We start from the raw sequence: 20,087 nt of genomic DNA, 5'->3' as shown, positions 1-20,087 counted from the left end.
TTAAGTCAGAAATATTGTTGTTGTTCTTTTTATTATTTGACATGATTACATTCCTGTAACATAGCTCTATTACCTAAAAGCAAGTTACCCCTGATTCCTAACTGCAGCCTATATCGCAGAGATAGAACTGTCTCTATTACCCACGTTCATGCCACTTAACCAAATTGGAATTGCCGATAATACTATATTTACATAGCTGTGTTGGCTAGGCGTGATTATGATCATAAAAATGTCTCCCCACGCTATGACGGAAAGTTTAGCAGCAGTGTGTGAGTGAGGCTGAAGGACATAACAATAAGTTAACACAGGTTACAGCAGAGCCAAGGAAAATAGCTCAATTATACACATGGGCTGAGTTTACACAGGCAGCCCAATTCTGATATTTTTCCACGAATTTACCAATCACATCAGATCTTTCACATATCAGAATTGGGCTGCCTGTATAAATGCAGCCACGGAGCTCCAGCATCATGTGGCTTTCCTGTGGTAAACAGATGCAGTGTGACTCTAGTAACCCTGCATCTGTTCACTTGTTGAGACGAACTATTCCTGTTGCTCACCCTCACTAACACAAGCCCACACAATTTTCTTACAGGGCCGAACAGATCAGAAGATTAAACTGCAGAGGATATTATTAAGGTTGTCCCTCATATCACCAACATTTGTTACAGTTTTACAGCCAGTCAAACAGACAAAATGGTTTTGCATACACTAGGATGATAGGATGAGTCTATAGTGTGGCTTAAGTTTCTTCCTCTCAGAGAGCCAGACTCTTCTCTGTCTCTGATAGAAGCTCATCCATTTACTAAATACATACAGTAACCTGAAAACCATAAACTGGGGAAGACCATATTACAGTACTAAGTAGTAAACAAGTACACAATAAAACATGTACTCTATTTCATGATGTTATAGTCAATCAAATCACTCTGCACTCAACATAGAGCACTCTGTTATCTCACTGTGGCTGTGACCGTGCCTCACACAGTGTCTGTGAGGGCATTTGAGAGCATACAGTACGGTCTATCTGATCAGAGCTCCAGTCCAGACCTCAGATGTCAGAGTGACTGGGAGGCAGCGTCAGAGAGAGGCCCAGTAACCAGGCCTGTCCTGTCGTCCCTCAGCTCAGACAGAAAGCTAGGAGCAGCGCTTGCCTGCCTGCCACTGCCAGCAGCGCAGTGTTCAGTTCACAGGAGCCGTGTCTGACTGCATGCTCAGCTCAGCTCAGGATGGCTTGTTGATTCCAGGCAGTGTGACACATCTGTTGCTTGTCACATCGTGTCGTAGCTTCATGTCTGCGAGCCAGACACAAGGCGAGCAGCACGTCGCTCCACGCGCCTCATCCTCTCTATGTGTTGACAAACAGCGCTGCAGCATTACAGACAGACAGAGTCTGGGCCAAGGCTGCATGTCCACAGTTTGGAAGGTCAGGAGGTGGGACACATCACTGGCTGTACAACCACTGTCAAATACTCACTTTGAGTCAGTTTATTGTAAGCAACTACTTTGGGTGACATAGTGTTGAAGTGTATGTTCTCAATCATGCAAGGAGTGCTGAAACAACATTCAAAATGTGTATTTCAAAATGGCCATGGAAAAATGTAATTTAAGGGAAAAAATTATGGAAAGTATTCACTTAACCTAAGACCTCCTCAAAATTGCCATTAGTTTATATTGAGAATCAATTTCTTTCCCCCAATGTCTATAGAAATACTTTAATGCTTTAAATCAAATCTCCATCAAGGGTTTATTGGCTTAACAATGCACATTCTCTTGGACAGACATAAATAGTATGAAGTGCTTTAAGTGCCTTCAAAGAAAGTGCCAGAATATATTCCATGCAAGACTTACATTGTAAGCTTAAATACATCAGCGATGACCATTGCTAATTGATTATTTCACCATACATCTATGAAGTACACATCATGCAATATCAGCAATAATGAAATGACATTGTTTCTCATCACCAGTCAAATCAGCATGCATTTAGTGGGAAGAGCAGCACTAAAGAGGCTGAGAAGTAGTTACTAATGGCACTGTTTCAGAAGCTCTTTCATACATTCATAAGTGCTTCACTTCTGTGTCCTTGTCTTCTCTAATCAATATTCAAAAGTGCCTAGTAATTGCAAGTTTTGGATGAATTTACATGCAAAGGATTGTCTGTGTTATATTCATCAAACACTTGTCTGAGACAAAACTGTCAAAGAGCGTTCTTTTATTTTTGTGTTATCTTCTATTTATGTAATTAATGTTTGTGACAGCAAAATGACATTTAGCCTACCTCTCATCCTAAAACACTTTTTTATAATAACAAATAATAATTGGCAAATTAGACAAACGTTTGAATTTCCACAAGTATTAAAGGCCAAACTGGTTATGTAAATACCACAGAAGGGAAATATTTAGATGGCTCATTTACATTATCAGATGACAAAACATTGATTTGTTCCATTCAATATCAACCTGTTTTGCAAACACACAAAACTAGACACGACACATCGTGGCTTAATACAACACACAACAGAATACTACTGATTGAACACCTGATAATATGCCGGAACACCATGTCTGCCCTTTCAAACAGCCGTATCAAACCTCAAGATACCTTCAGTATCACAACATATCATCAGCATACCACAACATATACCTAAAGAATCTGCAACGTTGTAAAAATTCTACAACATTGCAAGTCTCTAACGTATTCTGAGGGATCATTTAAGGCCTGCATCCAGAGGATCTGTCTGGCCTTCATTAGCTTCCTCCTGGCATCTACTATCCATTTCAGAGAGAAGATGTTGTATATTACCTGTAAAAAAATATATAAGGCAATGTTTGTATGAACCCCTTTCAAACAGCCCTTTACACACAACATTCTTACAGGTATACCACTTTTATACATACAGTTGAAGTCGGAAGTTTACATACACCTTAGCCAAATACATTTAAACTCAGTTTTTCACAATTCCTGACATTTAATCAGAGTAAAAATTCCCTGTCTTAGGTCAGTTAGGATCACCACTTTATTTTAATAATGTGAAATGTCAGAATAATAGTAGAAAGAAGGATTTATTTCAGCTTTTATTTCTTTCATCACATTCCCAGTGGGTCAGAAGTTTACATACACTCAATTAGTATTTGGTAGCATTGCCTTTAAATTGTTTAACTTGGGTCAAACATTTCGGGTAGCCTTCCACAACCTTCCCACAAAAAGTTGGGTGAATTTTGTCGCTTTCCTCCTGACAGAGCTGGTGGAACTGAGTCAGGTTTGTAGGCCTCCTTGCTCGCACACGCTTTTTCAGTTCTGCCCACAAATTTTCTATAGGATTGAGGTCATGGCTTTGTAATGGCCACTCCAATAGCTTGACTTTGTTGTCCATAAGCCATTTTGCCACAACTTTGGAAGTATGCTTGGGGTCATAATTTTTCTTCTCATGATGCCATCTATTTTGTGAAATGCACCAGTCCCTCCTGCAGCAAAGCCCCCCCACAACATGTTGAAACCACCACCGTGCTTCACGGTTGTAATGGTGTTCTTCGGCTTGCAAGCCTTCCCCTTTTTCCTCCAAACATAACAATGGTTATAATGTCCAAACAGTTCTATTTTTGTTTCAACAGACCAGAGGACATTTCTCCAAAAAGTACAATCTTTGTCCTCATGTGCAGTTGCAGACCGTAGTCTGGCTTTTTTATAGCGGTTTTGGAGCAGTGACTTCTTCCTTGCTGAGCAGCCTTTCAGGTTATGTGTCACGTTCCTGACCTGTTTTCTCTTGTTTTGTATGTGTTTATTGGTCAGGGCGTGAGTTTTGGGTGGGCAGTCTATGTTTTCTGTTTCTATGTTGGTTTTGGGTTGCCTGGTATGGCTCTCAATCAGAGGCAGGTGTTTGACGTTTCCTCTGATTGAGAGTCATATTTTATTTATTTTTTTCCTTTCTTTTTTTTTTTCTTTTTTTTTCTTTTAAATTTTATCCCCTTTTCTCCCCAATTTTTCGTGGTATCCAATCGCTAGTAATTACTATCTTGTCTCATCGCTACAACTCCCGTACGGGCTCGGGAGAGACGAAGGTCGAAAGTCATGCGTCCTCCGAAGCACAACCCAACCTAGCCGCACTGCTTCTTAACACAGCGCGCCTCCAACCCGGAAGCCAGCCGCACCAATGTGTCGGAGGAAACACCGTGCACCCGCCCCCTCGGTTAGCGCGCACTGCGCCCGGCCCGCCACAGGAGTCGCTGGAGCGCGATGAGACAAGGATATCCCTACCGGCCAAACCCTCCCTAACCCGGACGACGCTAAGCCAATTGTGCGTCGCCCCACGGACCTCCCGGTCGCGGCCGGCTGCGACAGAGCCTGGGCGCGAACCCAGACTCTGGTGGCGCAGCATAGCACTGCGATGCAGTGCTCTAGACCACTGCGCCACCCGGGAGGCCGAGAGTCATATTAAGGTAGGTTGTTCTCACTGTTTGTTTGTGGGTGGTTGTCTTCCGTGTCTGTATGTTATTTCGTACCACACGGGACTGTTTCGGTTTGTATGTAGTCTGTTCCTGTTCGTGCGTTCTTCGTGTCTATGTAAGTTCTCATGTTTAGGTCAGTCTACGTCGTTTGTTATTTTGTATCATTTCAAGTGTAGTTCGTGTTCGTTTTTTCGTCTTGTCAATAAATTCATTATGTATTCACAACCCGCTGCACCTTGGTTCAATCCCTGCTCCTCCTCTTCGGATGAAGAGGAGGAGGACAGCCGTTACATTATGTCAATATAGGACTCGTTTTACTGTGGATATACAGTGGGTCCAAAAAGTATTTAGTCAGCCACCAATTGTGCAAGTTCTCCCACTTAAAAAGATGAGAGAGGCCTGTAATTTTCATCATAGGTACACTTCAACTATGACAGACAAAATTAGAATTTTCTTTCTCAGAAAATCACATTGTAGGATTTTTTATGAATTTATTTGCAAATTATGGTGGAAAATAAGTATTTGGTCACCTACAAACAAGCGAGATTTCTGGCTCTCACAGACCTGTAACTTCTTCTTTAAGAGGCTCCTCTGTCCTCCACTCGTTACCTGTATTAATGGCACCTGTTTGAACTTGTTATCAGTATAAAAGACACCTGTCCACAACCTCAAACAGTCACACTCCAAACTCCACTATGGCCAAGACCAAAGAGCTGTCAAAGGACACCAGAAACAACATTTTAGACCTGCACCAGGCTGGGAAGACTGAATCTGCAATAGCTAATCAGCTTGGTTTGACGAAATCAACTGTGGGAGCAATTATTAGGAAATGGAAGACATACAAGACCACTGATAATCTCCCTCGATCTGGGGCTCCACGCAAGATGTCACCCCGTGGGGTCAAAATGATCACAAGAACGGTGAGCAAAAATCCCAGAACCACACGGGGGGACCTAGTGAATGGCCTGCAGAGAGCTGGGACCAAAGTAACAAAGCCTACCATCAGTAACACACTACGCCGCCAGGGACTCAAATCCTGCAGTGCCAGACGTGTCCCCCTGCTTAAGCCAGTACATGTCCAGGCCCGTCTGAAGTTTGCTAGAGAGCATTTGGATGATCCAGAAGAAGATTGGGAGAATGTCATATGGTCAGATGAAACCAAAATATAACTTTTTGGTAAAAACTCGTGTTTGGAGGACTAAAAATGCTGAGTTGCATCCAAAGAACACCATACCTACTGTGAAGCATGGGGGTGGAAACATCATGCTTTTGGGGCTGTTTTTCTGCAAAGGGACCAGGACGACTGATCCGTGTAAAGGAAAGAATGAATGGGGCCATGTATCGTGAGATTTTGAGTGAAAACCTCCTTCCATCAGCAAGGGCATTGAAGATGAAACGTGGCTGGGTCTTTCAGCATGACAATGATCCCAAACACACCGCCCGGGCAACGAAGGAGTGGCTTCGTAAGAAGCATTTCAAGGTCCTGGAGTGGCCTAGCCAGTCTCCAGATCTCAACCCCATAGAAAATCTTTGGAGGGAGTTGAAAGTCCGTGTTGCCCAGCAACAGCCCCAAAACATCACTGCTCTAGAGGAGATCTGCATAGAGGAATGGGCCAAAATACCAGCAACAGTGTGTGAAAACTTACAGAAAACGTTTGACCTCTGTCATTTTTGCCCCACTGTAGATACTTTTGCACCTGTTTCCTTCAGCATCTTCACAAGGTCCTTTACTGTTGTTCTGGGATTGATTTGCACTTTTCGCACCAAAGTACGTTCATCTCTAGGAGACAGAACGCGTCTCCTTCCTGAGCGGTATGACGGCTGCGTGGTCCCATGGTGTTTATACTTGCGTACTATTGTTTGTACAGATGAACGTGGTACCTTCAGGCGTTTGGAAATTGCTCCCAAGGATGAACCAGACTTGTGGAGGTCTACAATTTTTATTCTGAGGTCTTGGCTGATTTCTTTTGATTTTCCCATGATGTCAAGCAAAGAGGCACTGAGTTTGAAGGTAGGCCTTGAAATACACCCACAGGTACACCTCCAATTGACTCAAATTATGTCAATTAGCCTATCAGAAGCTTCTAAAGCCATGACATAATTTTCTGGAATTTACCAAGCTGTTTAATTAAAGGCACAGTCAACTTAGTGTATGTAAACTTCTGACCCACTGTCAGTAAACAATTGTTAGAAAAATTACTTGTCATGCACAAAGTAGATGTCCTAACCGACTTGCCAAAACTATAGTTTTTTAACAAGAAAGTTGTGGAGGGGTTGAAAAACGACCTAAGTGTATGTAAACTTCAGACTTCAACTGTATCAGTGGGTAACTAGCAAACTGGGAGGGGTGAGGGGTGTTGTTAAACCATGGAGGCTGTTTACATTTCAATTTAGGGAGGTGTTTAACAATGGAAGTGTTAATGGGTTTACCTGCAGAAAAGCAGTGAACCCGTCACACTGACCTGATACCTGTATTTTGGTTACAGGGTCCGTGAAAACGCAGGAATCATGACTAGGTCTTTAGCTGGCTTTTATTTGTCCTTGTTTTTTAACCCCCTACCCCTTTCAGATATAAAATATAGTACATAAAAGCAGGCATGGTAAAATATTGGGATTTTGGTCTGTGTATGAAATTAATATATGTGAACAACATGGCTTGCCACACAATCCCCTCATTCCCCAAGACCTGCCCAGCTCATTCCACTGGACATATCACAGGTTGTTATCATTCCAGAGAGAATTCTACATTGGTGAACGCCAGCACTTTAATTAGATCCACTATTTGATCATTCCACAGCTGGGCTTTATTAAGGAGGGGTTCACAGCACCTCACAATCACCCCCGACTCCACTGAGGGAAACACAGAGAAGGATGTGAGTTCAAATAAGCCAGTATATTTCATATAAACCAGTATAGTTCACATAAACCATTATACAATGGGTGGATCTAATCCTGAATGCTGATTGGTTAAAACCGCATTCCAGCAGGTTTCTATTCCACAAGTTACCACCGGCTAAATCTATGCCATTAAAATGCCTATTTACTTTGTTCCAACTGACTGCACAATCCACTGTCTCATCAGCCCAGCCAAGCAATTTATAAACTTGATCTCCACTATAAAAAGCATCTATACATTATCTCACATCTTAGACTAACAGCTAGTTTTCAACAGCGGAGATTTGTATAAACCTTGCTGTCTATCTCTCCGACATTTGCAACATTGTTTCAATATTCAAATTCAATCTCCAGCTGTCCCATAGTAATGAATGTGTCGGGAGTCGGGACGAGATAGACAGTCGGGCAGCGTTTCTCAGCCAGTTGAAATCATGAATCAGCTAGCATAATTTTTATGGATATATAAAAAGAAATGTCAATTGAAAAAAGGTAAAACGAAACGAAGTGCAGCTAGTTTGCAGTCTTTCCAGCTTCAGTTTTAAGTGATTGTGATAACTGTGTTGTTAGCTAGCTCCTCTGAACAATAGTGTCCTGATGAGTGAGCAAATGTTCTATGCCAGGCAAATTATGCCTCATTCGCTCATTGTTATGGATGTATCCAAATAAATGTTACTAGAAAACCACTGAAACAAATGCAAATGCAGCTACTTTGCTGTTAGTCTGGCTGCACTTTTTGACGTGACCACAAGTTAGCCGTAGTTGACTAGCTAGCAAGCAATGGATAATTATGTCGCCAGCCAGTATGGTAATAGAACATTTAGAACGAATGACTGCTCGCACCCAGAGATACAGAACAAAAAGACTGAACGACTGGGTCGCGTCTCTAGCAACCGAATCGAACAACAACCCAGCTTGGGTATTAACCTTACATTTGCGTCGAAACTATATCTTGTGGAAGGATGAAATAGTATGAATAAATTCATAAAAATAACGTTTTAATGAAAATATGTCAATCATTATTTGAATATGTTGGTAACCCATTGTACAAAAGTGTAATGCCCTCGAAGCCGGTGTTTGGAAGATATATTGGCACCAAACACTGGCTTCTCTGGCATTATATCTTAATTATAGCGTTGCTGCACAGCTACTTTCAGGTCTCTCCAGAGATGTTCGATCAGGTTCAAGTCCGGGCTCTGGCTGGGCCACTCAAGGACATTCAGAGTCTTGTACCAAAGCCACTCATGCGTTGTCTTGGCTGTGGGCTTAGGGTTGTTGTCCTGTTGGAAGGTGAACCTTTGCCCCAGTCAAGGTCCTGAGCGCTCTGGATCAGGTTTTCATCAAGGATCTCTCTGTACTTTGCTCTGTTCATCTTTCCCTCGATCCTGACTAGTCTCCCAGGCCCTGCTGCTGGAAAACATTGCCACAGCCTGATGCTGCCACCACCATGCTTCACCGTAGGGATGGTGCCAGGTTTCCTCCAGACGTGACACTTGGCATTCAGGCCAAAGAGTTCAATCTTGGTTTCATTAGACCCGAGAATCTTGTTTCTCATGGTCTGAGAGTATAATTTACCTTTTACTGAGGAGTGGCTGACCATTCTGCCATAAAGGCCTGATTTGTGGAGTGCTGCAGAGATGATTGTCCTACTGGAAGGTTCTCCCATCTCCACAGAGGAACTTTGGAGCTCTGTCAGTGACCGTCGGGTTCTTGGTCACCTAGTTCATATAAACCAGTATAGTTCATATAAACCAGTATAGTTTAAATAAACCAGTATAGTTCATAGTTCATAGAAACCAGTATAGTTCATATAAACCAGTATAGTTCATTGTTTATATAAACCAGTATAGTTCATATAAACCAGTATAGCTCATATAAATCAGTATAGTTCTGCCCAGCAGTGAGGGACAGTAACTGGGTCTAGAAGAGCTATCCAGTGCTCTTAACTAATGTCTGATACCCTAATTCAACAACAACACTATCAACCCCAATGGGAGACAAACTGTTAAATCAAATGCATAGCGACTGAGGATCATGGCCATATGGTCACAGAATAGAACCTGACAAATATCACACCAAAACAGACAGAGACTGAACAGATAAATGTAACCTACAACATGTCTTGCTAAGGTCAAAATGAATCTTAATGCAAACACCAGATTTAAGGCTGAGCCTCCTCTGTGTGTTGGTGGTGTGGTCAGGAGGAAGGTCAGCCATGTTTACTGTTTACAGTGCTTTGAAATAGTTTTGCAGTGTGAAGTCTGCTCTGGGTCATTGTTTGCTTTGAATGTGTTTATACACCACACAGAGTGTAAATGACTTGAGAGATGGTGCGAGGAGGGGTTGCAGACATGAACCTGCATATAGTATCTGGTCATGTTTTTGCCTTGAATTCAGTCACAACTGTGACTATACGGGGGTGTGGATTAAAGGGATATCTGGAACCTATGTTAATCATGCAATGTCACTAACATTTCTGCTTCATTGAAAGTATAAAGCAACTGACCAAGTGATCCATTTACAACAGCACCAGTTATTATGCAAAATCAAATGTATCGTTTGCGACCTTTTCATCAGATGACCCTGTAAACATTTGCATTTTTATATTTCTCTGAGATATATCTTCATCAAGTTTACTGTGGATGCACCACTCTTAGAAAAAAGTGTTCCAAAAGGGTTATTTGGCTGTCCCCATAGGAGAACCCTTTTTGGTTCTATGTAGAACCCTTTTGGTTTCCATGTAGAGCCCTCTGTGGAAAGGATTCTACCTGAAACCAAAAAGGGTTCTTCAAAGGGTTCTCATATGAGGACAGCCGAAAAACCCTTTTAGGTTCTAGATAGCACCTTTTTTTCTTAGGGTAGAAGGAAACACTCTTCACAGGGAAACACTTGTCCATGGATGTAGTCAATTTAATAGGAGTATTTGAGTATAGATCTGTCATGTCTATTAAGAGTCTGTCTCTGGTTCTACTGTATGGTTGTGTCAATGGGGTCTGACTCCAGTCACTTACTTTGATCTCTGTCTCCACAGGGGGTCACCACTGGAGTCTCCAAGCTGGAGGAAGGCACAGCAGGTGGAAGAGAAAGAGAAAGAGTGAGAGAGAGAGAGAGAGAGAGAAAAAGAGAGAAAAAATAAGAAAGGAAGAGAAAGAGAGAGAAGGAGAAAGGAGAGAGAGAGAGGAGAAAGGAGAGAGAGAGGAGAAAGGAAGAGAGAGAGAGAGGAGAAAGGAAGAGAGAGAGCGAGAGAGAGGAATGGAGGGGGAATAAAAGTGAAAAGAAGAAAAAGAGGAAGATATTATTGTCAGTTGGAAATTATGAAATCTATGGCACTCCTTCAATCCAAAAAACGACAAACACAGTATTTAATTCCTGTTGGGTACCTCCCTATTATTGTGAAAGAGTATTTACAGTATTTGTGTGCGTATTTACTATCCTTGTGGGGACCAGAAGTCCAGACAAGTGGGGACATTTCACCAGTCCCTACAATATTTTTTTTTAGGCTTAGTGGTAAAGTTTAGGGTTACAATTAGCGTTAGAATTAGCATTAGGGGTTAAGTTTAGGGGTTTGGGGTTAAGGTTAGGGAAATAGGATTTGAATGGGAATCAATTGTTTGGTCCCCACAAGGATTGTAAAACAAATATGTGTGTGTGTATGATATGTGTATGTGAGAGAGAGAGATACAGTGCCTTTGGAAAGTATTCAGACCCCTTGACTTTTTCCACATTTTGTTAGGTTACAGCCTTATTCTAAAATTGATTAAATTGTTTATTTTCCTCATCAATCCACACACAATAGCCCATAACGACAAAGCAACAAAAAGTATTCAGACCCAGTACTTTGTTGAAGCACAATTACAGCCTCGAGTCTTCTTGGGTATGACGCTATAAACTTGGCACACCTGTATTTGGGGAGTTTCTCCCATTCTTCTCTGCAGATCCTCTCAAGCTCTGTCAGGTTGTATGGGGAGAGTTGCTGCATAGCTACTTTCAGGTATCTCCAGAGATGTTCGATCAGGTTCAAGTCAGTACTCTGGCTGGGCCACTCAAGGACATTCAGAGACTTGTCCCAAAGCCACTCCAGCATTGTCTTGGCTGTGTGCTTAGAGTCATTGACCTGTTGGAAGGTGAACCTTCGCCCCCAGTCTGAGGTCCTGAGCGCTCTGGAGCAGGTTTTCATCAAGGATCTCTCTGTACATTGCTCCGTTCATCTTTCCCTCGATCCTGACTAGTCTGCCAGTCCTTGCCACTGAAAAACATCCCCACAGCATGGTGCTGCCACCACTATGCATCACTGTACTGATGGTGCCAGGTTTCCTCCAGACGTGACGCTTGGCATTCAGGCCAAAGAGTATTGTTTCTCATGGTCTGAGAGTCTTTAGGTGCCTTTTGGCAAACTCCAAGCGGGCTGTCATGTACCTTTTACTGAGGAGTGGCTTCCGTCTGGCCACTACCACAAAGGCCTGATTGGTGGAGTGCTGCAGAGATGATTGTCCTTCTGGAAGGTTCTAACATCTCCACATAGGAACTCTAGAGCTCTGGCAGAGTGACAATCGGGTTCTTGGTCACCTCCCTGACCAAAGACCCTTCTCCCCCGATTGCTCAGTTTGGCCGGGCGGCCAGCTCTAGAAAGAGTCTTGGTGGTTCCAAACTTCTTCCATTTAAGAAGGATAGAGGCCACTGTGTTATTGGGGACCTTCAATGCTGCAGAAATGTTTTGGTACATTTCCCCAGATCTGTGCCTCCACACAATCCTGCCTTAGAGCTCTAAGGACAATTCCTTCAACCTCATGGCTTGGTTTTTGCTCTGACATGCACTGTCAACTGTGGGACCTTATATAGACAACTGTGTGCCTTTCCAAATCATGTCCAATCAATTGAATTTACTACAGGTGGACTCAAATCAAGCTGTAGAAACATCTCAAGGATGATCAATGATGGAAACAGGATGCACCTGAGCTCAATTTTGAGTCTCATAGCAAAGGGTCTGAATACTTATGTAAATACGGTATTTCTGGTTTTTATTTTTAATACATTTGCAAAAATGTCTAAAAACCTGTTTTCACTTTGTCATTATGGGGTATTGTGTGTAGATTGCTAAGGATTTTTTTTACTTAATCCATTTTAGAATAAGACTGTAATGTAATAAAATGTGGTGTCAAAAGGTCTGAAAACTTTCCGAAGGCACTGTATATAGAGAGGTCACTTTCAAACAATTCTTTCCATGTTTTAAATATCTTTGGATACATATTTAGCATCACAAACGAGAATTCCCTTGATTAAACAAATATTGGCACATTCAGAAAACTGTAATTGAGTTCAAATTGATTCTAGCTGCGCTCTAATTGCATTTAAACACTGTTCGTCCCTAACCCTAGATCCACAGCTCCTTCTGCTTAATTACTACAGCCCTCTGAAGACAAATCCCTCCGCTGTGGAAGGAAAAATAAAAATAGTGTAAGTTTAACAGAACGTTGTTAAAATGACCAATAAACTTTTTTTAATTCAATATAAATGAAACCCCAGCAGAGAGAAAAGGGCTCAGAGAACACACAGCAAAATAGCTTGTTGAAGCATTGCAAGTACCCCATCTCAAATAAACGCCACAGATTAACACCAACCCCCTGTGGCTGACTTCTGTCATACACAACCCTGTCCCCTCTGACACCCCCCCCTCCCCCGCCACCTCCCCCCTCCGCCAACTCCCCCCTCCGCCATCTCCACTCTTTCTATCCTTTTTCAAACATGGAGGGAAGAAAAGGCTAAATGTGTTTCCTGAAAGGGAGGAGAGGTGGAAAAAGCCCATCCTGCCCTTGGAGTCACCACCGTGTGTCCCGTCAGAGCAACCCGCCACCCTCCACTGGCTTTTCTGCAGATGTAGCAGAACTTCCCCGAGAGGAGAGGGGACTGTTTGCCAACTCAAACAGGGCTCCCTCTCCCTCTCCCGGCGGCCAGCGGCCCATGGGCCTGCTCTGCTCAGCACTGGTGCTTCCTGAGGGCTCGCTGCAGCTGGAGCTCTCTGAATAAAGGTAACAGGGAATGTCAGAGCTACTGTAAACTTACTAGCCCGCTTCTGTCAGCAGGACGTTCACAATCAAAGCAAAACAACCCCACCTAAAACACCCTGCATTGTTTTTTCCACCAGCCCCATCCTAAACTTCCCACGAATCACAGAGAGCACGGCGAGAGGGCGACCGCTGTTCCCTGATCTTGCCAAACAAAATGCCAGGAGACCGGGAATGACATTCAACTCTGGTTTAAAAATACGAGCAATTTGAAAATGATTAGAGTCTTATTTTATTGTTGAGCGCCTGACACAGGAGAGGAAACCAGAACAATCAACTCAACTGACTTTTTTTTCTGCTGAATTTAGAAACACTAATTAGTTTTGCTCTCATAAACCCAACCTGAAAACGACCAATTAGAAAGTGAGAATGAGCCATGAGCCGCAGAAACAAGTGCTTGTCATTCTTCTATTAAAGTCCCACATCCACAACTTTACCGCAATGACTTTCACACTGCTCCCATGGCGAGCCGAATGTTACCTACTAAACACTCAGTCACGTACTCATCCTGATAAATTAATAAGCCTTTACGTAATCCTTTAGTGAGCCTTTTGCAGAGTTTTTAGGGAGATATTACAGCTCTACAGAGCCACATCAAACGCAGTTGGAGAGGCTTGGTAGAACAGATGACTGAACCATCGGGCTGACCACAGCACCAGCTGGGCTCTACCATAAACCAACCAGGGCCAGACAGACAGACAGTTATCCTCTCGCAGCTGCCTGGTTCACATTCATTTCCTCTTTCAAGGGTATTGAAACCACTATATCCCTCCTACCCATTGACTAACAACTGGGACCTGTACCTTCCTGTGCTAGCCTATCACACAGCGCATTCTCTTGCCAAGTGGTGTGGGTTTCATGTTTAGTCTGTCATAAGAAATTAATGATAAAACTTGTGGAAATTGTCTTCAGGAATTTTCACTGCTATTCCCACAGCAAACAGCAGAGTGTTTCATCACTGTCGGGCCTAAGATTGATAGCCTGTCAGAGCCTTCTCCTACTCTCTGGCTTCAGCTACATCTTCTGGGCTGGGTAGTGGCTAAAAAAGGCCACGGCTTCACTTTCCTGGCCTGTGCTTTTACCAGGAGTAATTCTCAGATGCCAGGTCGCTGCCAACGTCCTTGCAGCCGATGGCAAAGAGGCCAGTAAGTTCACATTAACTGCAGAGTGTAACTGTGCTGAACATCTGCTCATGAATGAGAGCGCTGCCCACTAACTCAGCGAGTTGAGGCCTGCTGATGAAAAATGCAACGCTCTCCTCTCTGGCACGCTTGTTTTGCGCTATTCTCCTGAGCCCCTAGAATTATATTAAGAGAATTTCAGTGCAGCCCAGTGTATCTGAGAGAACAGCTGGCGCTGAAAAAGGAACTGCTGCTCGCCGAGAGCTCAGGGACTTCACACGGCATCAGCCTTCTCGTACGCCATTTGTCCTTGAAGGAAGAAAATCTGTGTTAAGCACCCAGGTAATAAGAAGACAGCAGCTACATTTAGTTGATTACACTACTCATGTGTGCAAAATCAGACAGAATAACCAACAAAGTCATGAATTGATATGGGGGGGGGCAATTGTGACAATAAGTAGCAACCTCTGGAGACGTCTGCATTCACTAACTCATGTCCTTTGTTTGGCTTGTTCCCTGGTGGGAACTCATTAGACTCTGCCTCTTACCAAACCAACATGGAGGTAAAACAGAAACAAGTGTATTCTACACAGTATATAGCTACATGGTCCCCATAACAACATGATGAAAATATGATTGATGGTTTACCCCAAACTACCTGGTCACATACGGTCTTTCACTTATACTATGAGCAAATTTGACATATCACTCCTCATCAGATGGTGAAATAGCCTCTGTTAAGAATCATACATTTAAGGAAGTGATGATTCTTACCAAAAACCCAAAATACAAGATTACATAACATTTGGTGATTTCACTTCTGTCTTCCTTTGAAATTGAGATATCTTCTTGAAAGTCTGTATGGTGGGCATCCCTTCACTGATACATACATATGATACACACACAGTGGCACAAAACCATTCATTCTCTCCAAACTGTTTTGTCTCTGTTGCTTGCTTGTCACAATATTTATCAGATCACCAAGTTGTCATCCCTCCAAAAAGCCAGTTTCAACCAAGAACACTTGTGTGGGACAAACTCCCTATCATGTTTAAAGATGAGAGAACTACTAGTTTACTAGGCTTCCTGTGTGTTCGGTGATGGCATATGAAGGAGATATACAGTATCTAAATGATCATGACGATACCCACCCCCCCAGAAGACGATGTGGGGGAGTAAAACATTTAGCTGGTGACAAATCACAGCACTTTGTCTTCCTGAAAACATCCTTCCTTCTTAAACCTCCCAATTTCACATGGAGATAGGAAATCACACATTACCAAGCTGACAAACAATTACAACCATGTCATTAACGACAACCGACCCTGAGCCAGCATTTGCCAGACAAACACAAATCATGATAAATCAGACAACATAACATGTCTCCATGATGCCGTAGAATAAACCTAGGATGACTCTAGGAAATACATCCAACTTTGACAGAAATCTAATTGGGAGGGTGGGGGGTCAGAGCTTTGTTTAAGAAAATCATCATTACCATAATGTTGAACAATCATAACTTGGTGCCAAAAACGTAAAACTAATATCAAAGCCAGGAAGTAGAAAACTCAATTCCTCACTTTATATTAAAAGTATTTTTTGGGTTGTTGCAGTTTTCCCATTAAAATTACTTAATCCGATATAGAGCATTAGTATCTCTTTTAATACATCTCCAAGTGTCAGCCGGCGAATGAAAAAAGCTAGCCTCTGTAAATATGACTGCTTACTTCTAACACAAGCATTGTTGACACGTAATGTAATTTCAGCGGGACATCCAAATGAAAGCACTACGGGGTAATATAATGCTCTTAATGAGAATTATTTCCAGCTCGAGACCTTGCCGAGATAGCCATAATGCATTGCTTCTTTTTTTAATAAAATAATTGTTACAGTTATTAAAGATGAATCTCATCAGAGGCAAGATGACAAAATAATTCATTACCAAAACCCAGGCTTTAAATAGCTGCAAATTAAAATCCCCTGAAAATTTGCTTCCTGATAAATGGGATCGTTATTTCATATAAATATTGGATATAGTGTGCCCTTGAAAGGAAATAAATATTGCAATAGTCCATTAAAAAGTTTGTAGAATCAACCAATGAACAGTTTAACCAATAACAAAAACACTAACAATACCCATACTTTAAACACCAATTATCTCTAAAAGATCTGTTAAATATGTCAGGATGTTAGTGTACCCACAATTAGTTTCTGACACAAGGATCAAAAGGGAGAAAAAAGTGTTAAGACTCATGATAACTCCTACATATGGGTGTTAACAAGGTAGACCACTGAGCTACTGCCGACATGGTGGAGCCACTGTGCCTCTGAGCATGGGGAACCATGGGGAAACTGGGACTCAGTACTCTCACCAGTACATGCATGTGTGAAACAGAGAATGCGTTGGGGTCCGTGGCACCCATTCACAGCTCATATTTATGTATTCAAAAGAGATAATTTACGGTGATGGCATTGAAACTTCCCAGCATGCCTTTTAACCTGTGGTTTTTCACTCTCACCACAGCAGGATGTCCAGGGGAGATGCTTTATGAAGATCCTGGAGACATAAAGAGCCTGGGTGACTTACTGCTGCATTACTGTCTGAAAGGTAAAGTTATTTAGACCAATAAAACGCCAATATATTGTTGGAGTGGAATAAAACAGAAGTTATCTCTACCTTAATAACATCACCGCAACCCCTTACGTTGTTTAGATCAATAAAGCCCATTAAAGTACAGACCTCCACACAGATAAAGCCACACTGCCACTGTGAAATACTGCTCACTGGCATTATGAAGCGCAGAGATCTAACAAACAACTGAAGTCAAATCACACACCATTCTAATAGGGTTCAAATGTGAAAATGTTGAAGATTTTAGCTAAGTGTTAATGCTGCAATATGTAACGTTTTAGGCAACCTAACCAAATTCACATAGAAATGTGTGTTATAGAAGCTGTAAATCTGTTCTACTTTTGGTTTTACACATCAGCTTCAAACAGCTGGAAATAAAATATTTTTGGTTATTGAAAATACATTTCACAGCGGTTTAGATGGTACAATGATTCTTCACACTTGCTTGTTTGTCACATAAACTGAAATTAGGCAAACTATTAGAATTTTTGCAACTGGAAATGGCGGAGTGAATTCTGCATATTGCAACTTTAACACTGGGGCCTTGGACAGGGGTTCTCAAAATGGGATCAGTGGAGGAACCGCAGGTGGTCAGCAGCCAGATCTCAAAATATATTATCATTATCATTTATTATCATTATTTGGTTTGACCAAAGGACAGATTTCCACCGGTCTAATGTCCATTGCTCGTATTTGTGGCCCAAGCAAATCTCTTCTTCTTCTTATTAGTGTCCTTTAGTAGTGATTTCTTTGCAGCAATTTAACCATGAATGCCTGATTCAAGCAGTTTCCTCTGAACAGTTGATGTTGAGATGTGTCTGTTACTTGAATTCTGTGAAGCATTTATTTGGGCTGCAATTTCTGAGGCTGGTAACTCTAATGAACTTATCCTCTGCAGCAGAGGTAACTCTGGGGTTTCCTTTCCTGTGGCAGTCCTCATGAGAGCCAGTTTCATCAAAGCGCTTGATGGTTTTTGCGACTGCACTTGAAGAAACTTGAAAAGTTCTTGAAATTTTCCAGATTGACTGACCTTCATGTCTTAGTAACGATGGACTGTAATTTCTCTTTGCATATTTCAGCTGTTCTTGCCATAATATGAACTTGGTCTTCTACCAAATAGTGCTATCTTCTGTATACCAACCCTACCTTGTCACAACACAACTGATTGGCTCAAATACATTGAGAAGGAAAGAAATTCGACAAATTAACTTTTAACAAAGCACACCTGTTAATTGAAATGCATTCCAGGTGACCACCTCATGAAGCTGGTTGAGAGAATTAGTTTTTTTTACTAATATTTTATTATTTAACATTTTTTTAACTAGGCAAGTCAGTTAAGAACAAATTCCTATTTACAATGACGGACTACCCCGGCTGGGACAATTGTGCGCCGCCCAATGGGACTCCCAATCACGGCAATATATGATACAGGTTGCTGCAGGGGGTGCTGAGATGTTGGCTGGGGTAGGGGTAGCCAGGTGGAAAGCATGGCTAGCCATGGAAAAATGCTTACTGAAATTATCGATTATCGATTATCTACATGATTCCATATGTATTTCATAGTTTCGATGTCTTCACTACTAATCTACAATGTAGAAAATAGTTTAAAAAAAGAAAAACCCTTGAATGAGTAGGTCTGTCCAAACTTTTGACTGGTACTGTATATACTGTACACTACCGTTCAAAAGTTAGGGGTCACTAAGAAACGTTCTTGTTTCTGAAAGAAAAGCAAATTTTTTGTCAATTAAAATAACACCAAATTGATCAGAAATACAGTGTAGACATTGTTAACGCTGTACATTTTAATTGTAGCTGGAAACGGCAGATTTTGTATGGAATATCTACATAGGCGTACAGAGGTCCATTATCAGCAACCATCACTCCTGTGTTCCAATGTCATGTTGTGTTAGCTAATCCAAGTTTATCATTTTAAAAGGCTAATTGATCATTAGAAAACTCTTTTACAATTATGTTAGCACAGCTGAAAACAATTGTTCTGATTAAAAAAGCAATAAAACTGGCCTTCTTTAGATTAGTTGAGTATCTGGAGCATCAGCATTTGTGGGTTTGATTACAGGCTCAAAATGGCCAGAAACAAAGCACTTTCTTCAGAAACTCATCAGTCTATTCTTGTTCTGAGAAATGAAGGCTATTCTGTGCGAGAAATTGCCAAGAAACTGAAGATCTGGTACAATGCTGTGTACTACTCCCTTCACAGAACAGCGCAAACTGTCTCTAACCAGAATAGAAAGAGGAGTGGGAGGCCCCGGTGCACAACTGAGCAAGAGGACAAGTACATTAGAGTGTCTAGATTGAAAAACAGACACCTCACAAGTCCTCAACTGGCAGCTTCATTAAATAGTACCTGCAAAACACCAGTCTCAACAGCAACAGTGAAGAGGTGACTCTGGGATGCTGGCTTTCTAGGCAGAGTTCCTCTATCCAGTGTCTGTGTTCTTTTGCCCATCTTAATCTTTTATTTTTATTGGCCAGTCTGAGATATGGCTTTTTCTCTGCAACTCTGCCTAGAAGGCCGGCATCCCGTGGGTCGCCTCTTCACTATTGACGTTGAGACTGGTGTTTTGCGGGTACTATTTAATGAAGCTGCCAGTTGAGGACTGGGGAGGCGTTGTTTCTCAAACTAGACAGCCGTTTCCAGCTACAATAGTCATTTGCAACATTAACAAAAACAGGTTTTTAGACATTTGTGCAAATGCATATATAAAAAAAACTGAAATATCACATTTACATAAGTATTCAGACCCTTTACTCAGTACTTTGTTGAAGAACCTTTTGCAGCGATTACAAACTTGAGTCTTCTTCGGTATGACGCTGCAAGCTTGGCACACCTGTACTTGGGAAGTGAGCACTCTGGAGCAGGTTTTCATCAAGGATCTCTCTATACTCCGTTTGCTCCATTCATCTTTCCCT

General features: G+C 41.9%; 1 protein-coding gene across 9 annotated transcripts in view; it reads right to left on the bottom strand.

Annotated features, from left to right (window-relative positions):
* The window catches only part of LOC139556251 (forkhead box protein P1-B-like), a 247,220-nt gene that overhangs the window by 164,621 nt on the left and 62,512 nt on the right, over positions 1-20,087 (bottom strand). For all 9 annotated transcript variants that reach the window (XR_011671095.1, XM_071370018.1, XM_071370029.1 and 6 more), the window contains one exon: positions 10,353-10,396. The gene's annotated coding sequence lies outside the window, so the exon portion shown is untranslated. The remainder of the gene's footprint in view (positions 1-10,352; positions 10,397-20,087) is intronic.

The sequence above is a fragment of the Salvelinus alpinus genome, chromosome 2, assembly GCF_045679555.1.
Source record: "Salvelinus alpinus chromosome 2, SLU_Salpinus.1, whole genome shotgun sequence".
Lineage (NCBI taxonomy): Eukaryota > Metazoa > Chordata > Actinopteri > Salmoniformes > Salmonidae > Salvelinus > Salvelinus alpinus.
The sequence above is the reverse complement of the archived record's forward strand: the minus strand, read 5'-3'. Positions and strand labels throughout refer to the sequence as shown.